The following is a 6,623-nucleotide window of genomic DNA, read 5'->3' on the forward strand; positions in this document are numbered from 1 at the left end:
GCAAGCAATCTGATATAGGCTATACATGTACAATCATACTAAACATATTTCCACATTAGTCATGTTGTGAAAGAAAAATCAGAACCAAAGGGAAAAACCATGAGAAAGAAAAGGAAAACAAAAAATGAGAAATAGTCTTCTTCAATCTGCATTCAGACTCCATAGTTCTTTCTCTGGATGTGGACAGCATTTTCCATCATAAGTCTTTTGGAATTGTCTTGTGGGGGGGAGAGGGGGGAGGAACCTGTAGCCTCGAGATTACATGTGGCCACAGTAAAGTGTGGATTCAGTCACAGAGTCACACCTGAGGACCTAGAGTGATACACATGGCCTCAAGGTCCCAGATTCCCCACCCTGTCTTAGAGCATTGATAAGTCTATCAAAACTGGTCATCGAAACAATGTTGCTATTACTGAGTACAATGTTCTCCTGGTTCTGCTCACTTCCCTCAGCATCAGTACATGTAAGGTTTTCCAGGTTTTTCTGAAATCTGCCCGTTCATCATTTCTTATACCACAATAGTATTCCATTACATTCATATACCACAATTTGTTCAGTCACTCCCCAATTGACTGGCATTCCCTTGATTTCCAATTCTTTGCCACCACAAAAAGAGTTGCTATAAATATTTTTGTACATGTGGGTCCTTTTCTTGTTTTTTTTTAAATCTCTTTGGGATACAGACCTAGTAGTGGTATTGCTGGATCAAAGGGTATGCACAGATTTATAACCCTTTGAACATAGTTCCAAATTGCTCTCTAGAATGGTTGGATCAGTTCACAGTTTCACCAACAATGCATTAGTGTTCCAACTTTCCCACATCTTCAACATTTATCATTTTACTTTTTTGTCATATTAGCTAATCTGATAGGTGTGAGGTGGTACCTCAGAGTTGTTTTAATCTGCATTTCTCTAATCAATAGTGATTTAGAACACTTTTTCATATGACTATAGATAGCTTTAATTTCTTCATCTAAAAACTGCCTGCTCATATCCTTTGACTATTTATCATTGGGGACAAATCAACTCTTTTAACAAAACATTCTAGAAATTTTGCCAGGAATCAAAGTTGAACTCCCTGATTTATAGCTTGCTAACTCCACTTTCCAGTCAGACCATGTCTGGCCCTCTCTAGGCTTGTGGAACTGCTGCTGTCTTGATCTTTCAAGGATTACTAATAGTCGTCCAGGAAACATACTTGCCCATTCTTTCAGGGCCCCGGATGCAGGGCTCTCTCCTTCAGGTTTAGGGATGTGCTGTACAGCCACACAGCTCTTGCCCCACTTCCCTCTGTTCCTTGCTTCTTTGGCTGGGCTCTGTTACAGCACAGGGTGCTGACAAGCTGCTATGCCAGGCAGGACAGACTTCTGCCTTTTGGTTTTCCTTGGCATTGGAAATAGGTGGTAATAGAGTTGAGTTCTGTTGCAAGCCTGTGGGTCAGCAAACAAAGCTCTGCCAGACAGTGGAGGAGGGGTGCTGAGTGAGCTAGCCTTCTCTGCTGTTAGCTCAGCTAATTGTAACTTCCTCAGGATTCTTGTTGTCCTAGATTGTGGAGGTATCTAACATTGCCTCGTCTCCTGTGTATAATTCCTACTTTGGAAAGATTTGAGAGGTCATGAGGAGCTAAGAAAATGTCTAATTCTCCATATTGCTGGTCATATGACCTGGAAGTCCTTAGCAACTCAGATATATGTGATGATGGAGAGTAAATTGTTGAGGGTGATTCCAAAGTTACAAGCCTGGATTACTGGAAAATGGTCACCTCGACAGAAAGGAGTCCTCACTCTAGACTTTCCCTTTTAAAAGCATAAAATACTCTTCATTGGATTTTATAATGACTTTAATAAAATAACCTTAGTAGTTAGGGAAATCAGTTTCAGACATCTTGAATTTGAGATATCCATAAGATAGATAGATTGTTCAAAATGTGTAATGGACAATTTATGATATGGGACCATGTTATTCAGGGAGTTATTTTTTTTTAAAGCAATTGGGGTTAAGTAACTTGCTCAAGGTTACATGGTCAGTTATTTCTGGGTGTGATGCTGAGTATCTGAGCCCAGATTTGATCCCCAGGTTGTCCCGACACTGGAGCCGGTGCTCTTACTCCCTGAGCCACCTGGCCTCCCCTAGGGAGTTCTTTGTCATGGAAATGGAACAATTATAGGGATTATAGTCTGATCAAGAGTTATGACATAGATAATTTGGAATCAGCTCAGAAGAGTGATTAGGGCTAGGTCCAGATAACTGGTAGTCATCTACATATAGATGATAATTAAAGCCATTGGAGTTGATGAGGTCACTGAAAGAGAAGGTATAGGAAGAGAACAGAAGTGGGTCCCAGGACAGAACTTTGAGGAACACCAATAGTTAAGGAATGGGACAGATAATGATCCTGCAAAGGAGACTGAAACATGACGTGACAGGTAGAAGAGCTGTGATGAGGCAATGCTACAAAAACCTGGAAGGGAGAACATTTTTAGGAGACAGTGATCTACAGTGTCAAATGCTGCAGAAAGATCAAGAAGTTTAGTTTAGGTTTAGCTCTTGAGAGTTCACTGGTAATTACGGAGACAGCAATTTCAGTGGAGTGATGAGGTCAGAAGCCACGGATTGCCAGATTACAAAAGGTTGGGAAGTGAGTAAAGACAGGGGGAAATGAAGTAATAAGTTTAAGCAGCTCTTTCTAGAAGTTTGGTTGTGAAAGAACAGACATCTGGGATGATAGCTTGATGTGGTCAAGTGAGGGCTTTTTTAAGGATGGAAATCTGGACATGTTTGTAGGTGTATTTGAAGGAACAGATTAAAGATTTAGGGGTGGGGATGATTGTGGGGGATATCTGCTAGGAGAGACAGGAGGGGACAGGATCAAGAATTTGTACAGTGTCGAGTGATTGCTTCGGTGAAGAGGAAAATGACCTCCTCTTCAGGGACTAGGATAAAGGAGAGAATGGGGGATTCATCAAGAGATTTTAGAGAAGGAGAAAAGATGAAGTTTATATCAAATGGACTTTTTTTTTTCAGCAGAGGATGAACTGAAGTCTTCTATCAATATGGAGTAGGAAGAAAAGGTATGAAAATCTTGAGAAGAAAAGAGAAGTTCTTGGAATAGATGTGGGGATCGTATTAGAGTCAATCAAGAAAGAATCAAAGGACTGAACTAAGGTAATGATGGGACAGATAAGATTTGTAGCATACCGCATCAGCAAGTTTGTGTGACTTCTTTCAGCACCATTCAGTAGCATGTATGGAGTGGGAAGAAGCAAATAGGGAGGGAATCCAGAGTTTGCTTTTGGCAGGACGTGGGCAGGGCATAGGATAGAGGCACAAGGGCTTGGAGAGTAGAGGACAGTGTATAGTGGAACTGATTGACTTGGGTCAGGATTGGGAAGGGAGAGTGGTGAAGCCAGAGCAGGGATGATAGTTTAGGAAAGCACTGACAAGGGGAAAAGGGAAATGGGGAGTGGGGGAAAGGGAGCAAGCCTTTATTGGGTGCCTAGTATGTGACAGAAACTATATGCTCAGTGCTTTGCAAATATTATCTTATTTGATCCTCACAACAACCCTGGGAGGTAAATGCTAGTGTCAGTCTACATTTTACAATTAAGGAAACTGAGGCAGACAGTAGTTAGGTGACTTGCTCAGGATCACACCACTAGAAGTGTTTGAGGCTGGATTTGAATTTAGATCTTCCCAACTCAAGGTCTGGTGTTCTATCCACTGCTGCACCTGGGTGGAGGTAGTAGAAGTTATGGTGAGAGTAATTGTTGTTGTTCATAATTCAGTCATGTCTGACTCTTTGTGACCCCATTTGGGGTTTTCTTAGCAAAGATACTAGAGTAGTTTGCAATCCTTCTCCAGCTCATCTGACAGATGAGGAAATTGAGGTAAAGAGGGTAAGTGACTTGCCCAGGGCCACATAGCTAGTAAATATCTAAAGCCAGATTTGAACTCAGGAAGATGAATCTTCCTGATTCCCAGCCCAGTGCTCTGTCCACTGTGCCACCTAGGCAAGCCAAGAAATTATTAGTTGTTCTGCTTTCAGCAGAGATGAGGCTTCAGCAGACATCTAGATAAGTGAAGTTTCCCTTCCCTACTATATCCTACCTCTATGCCAGGCTAGGGATATGTCTCCTGAACTTTTCATCAATTTCCTTTTTCTGTTCAATTGGTTGGTGCTGTGCTCTGGTTGTAAATATTTTCTCTGAATCTGCCTCTATTTTATCTTCAATCAAATGCTCTCTATCATTCTTTCTCAGTACATCACTGGCTTTCCTCACACCAGTATATCTTCTTAATTTGTGCAATGCTACCAAATACATACCATTTATGTATGCCTTTCCTTCAATGATGTATTTATTCCCTCCCAGAGTCACAGTCCAGTCATGGGTCCTATCCTGCTAAGTTTCAGTGATATATATTAGGTCAACTGCGCCTTATACCCCAGGATCTACAATTCATCTTGCCTGTTCCCTGTACCCTATGCACTTGTGCATAGATGCCGGAGGCAATGGTTTTTATTGCTGGCTTCTTTCTTAGATTTTGTTTCCCGTGTATTTCTGGTCATTCCACGTCACTGCACCCCCACACTCAGTGCAGCCTGTGAAGCAGAGGTACAACAGAATATGGATCTACTCTCTGCTGCATGTGCTAATTTTGGCCTAACACCAAGAAAATACACCACACCATCCATATGTGGAACCAAATGGAGAAGCTGTGAATACTGTGGTTAATATAAGTTCACTTACCTTGGATGTACACACTGATAGTGAGGTTGACTCATGCATTGCCAGAGGGAGGCTCTGAAGGAAAATATGGGAGAGAAGAGTTATTAGACTGACTACCAAACTGAAGGTCTACAGAGCCATGGTGCTGACCCCATTGTTGTATGCCTGTGAAACCTGGACAGTCTACCAGTACTATGCCAGGAAACTGGAGCGCTTCCATTTGAACTGTCTTAGGAAGAGTCTGAAGATCACCTGGACACTGGGGTCCTTTCTTGAGCTGAACTGCCAAGCATTGAAACTCTACTGTGGAGAGCACAAGTCTGATAGGCTGGCCATGTTGTTCGAATACCAAACATACGCTTGCCAAAAAGACTAATTTATGGAGAACACATACAGGGCAAGTGTTCACATGGGGGTCAGAAGAAGCGATACAAGGACACTCTCGAGGTCTCTCTTAAGAACTTTGGAATTGATTGCATGACATGGGAGACACAGGCATAGGACTGCTCAGCATGGCATGCCCACACCAGAGAAGATGCTATGCTCTATGAGCAATGCAGAATTGAAGTCACTCAAAAGAAATGTGAGATGAAAATGTAGAGAATCCACCCCACATGTTCACATAGACCTTTAACTTGACTTTAACATAGTGATGTCATTTTGGTCCTCTTCAAGAATGAAAGACAAGCACCAAGCACCAAGCATCTTACCACTCCCCTACATTAACTCAATAAACTCCAATGACTCCATATTACCTCCAGGAACAAAACCCAAATTCTCCGTTCGGCTTATAAAGCCCTTTACAGTCTGACCCCTTCCTACCTGATTTCCAGGTACTCATATAAATGCTTATTCCCTTCCCTATCTCTCAAATATGACCAAACCCTGCCTTTTCACCGACATTACCTACTATGTCCCCTTTCTCCATCTCAGTCTCCAACTCCTGATTTCCATGGATTCCTTCCACCCTGAGCTCAAATTATAGCTTCTGAACAAGGTTCTTCGCATCCTTGTATGTAATTGTATGTGTGTTTTTTAATTTTAAAGATCAGATTTATTTAGAGAAAAAAATCAAAACCAAACAAAACACCTGGGGAAAAAACCTTCAACACCAAATCCCACAGCCCAAAGGATGGGGATTTTACATAAGACATCTCCAGATTGCATGTCTACAGAATATAAACCATTTGCAATGTATCTTTGTACAATTTTTGGCATGTCCTCTCCCCCATTAGGATATGACCTTCTTGAGGTTAAAAACTATGTTTTTGTCTTTCCTTCCCTGGCACTTAGTGTAGCACTTGGCACACAGTAATTGTTTAATAAATGCTTGTTGACTGTCTGATTCCTACTGCCATTATTCTTCCTATACTGTAGCTAATCTTTATGGTATCTACCTTGAAAGTAATACTTAGGCAGTTTTCTCTGTCCTCATTCCTTTTCAGTTTAAAGTCCTTTTGATTAGATTTGCAAGACTCCAAGCAAATTTATTCTTATCAGCCTCTGTTAGATACATTCCTTTCCTGGCCAAGAAACAGTCATTACACTATTTTGAGCTGTAGTCCAGAAATCCAAATCTGATTTTCAGGCACTATTTTCTTAAGTGGTTGACCCATTGAGCACCAGACTCCTCCGTTCTGGGGAAGAGAAGCCATACCATCTAGTCTCCTGCCTTGGGGATAAGGTAGTAATATTATTCCAACCAGTTCTTTTGCCTGAACTTCCAAATGTCCTGAGAAAACTCCACCCTGAGGCCAAACCCCTGGACAATGAAAATTTACCTGAACTCATTCCTTATTGATTAAGAATGATTAACAAACGCCCTCCTGGTCATACCTTCCCCATCCCAGATTTGGCCTCAGTCTTGGATCACCACTAAAAAAAGAGGTGTATCTA

General features: G+C 41.6%; 1 long non-coding RNA gene across 2 annotated transcripts; it reads left to right on the plus strand.

Moving 5' to 3' along the window:
* The first annotated feature begins 2,481 nt into the window (after window positions 1–2,481).
* Window positions 2,482–6,067, plus strand: LOC138147952 (uncharacterized). 2 transcript variants are annotated; one of them, XR_011164942.1, is made up of 3 exons: window positions 2,482–2,630; window positions 3,025–3,165; window positions 4,540–6,067. It is a non-coding gene; the product is annotated as an uncharacterized lncRNA (long non-coding RNA). The 2 variants fall into 2 exon arrangements; XR_011164943.1 differs by having other exon boundaries at window positions 3,028–3,165.
* Window positions 6,068–6,623: the final 556 nt, after the last annotated feature.

This window comes from Petaurus breviceps, unplaced genomic scaffold (genome assembly GCF_028583685.1).
Source record: "Petaurus breviceps papuanus isolate PSGF00001 unplaced genomic scaffold, PetGlider_PUasm1.0 90808, whole genome shotgun sequence".
NCBI lineage: Eukaryota > Metazoa > Chordata > Mammalia > Diprotodontia > Petauridae > Petaurus > Petaurus breviceps.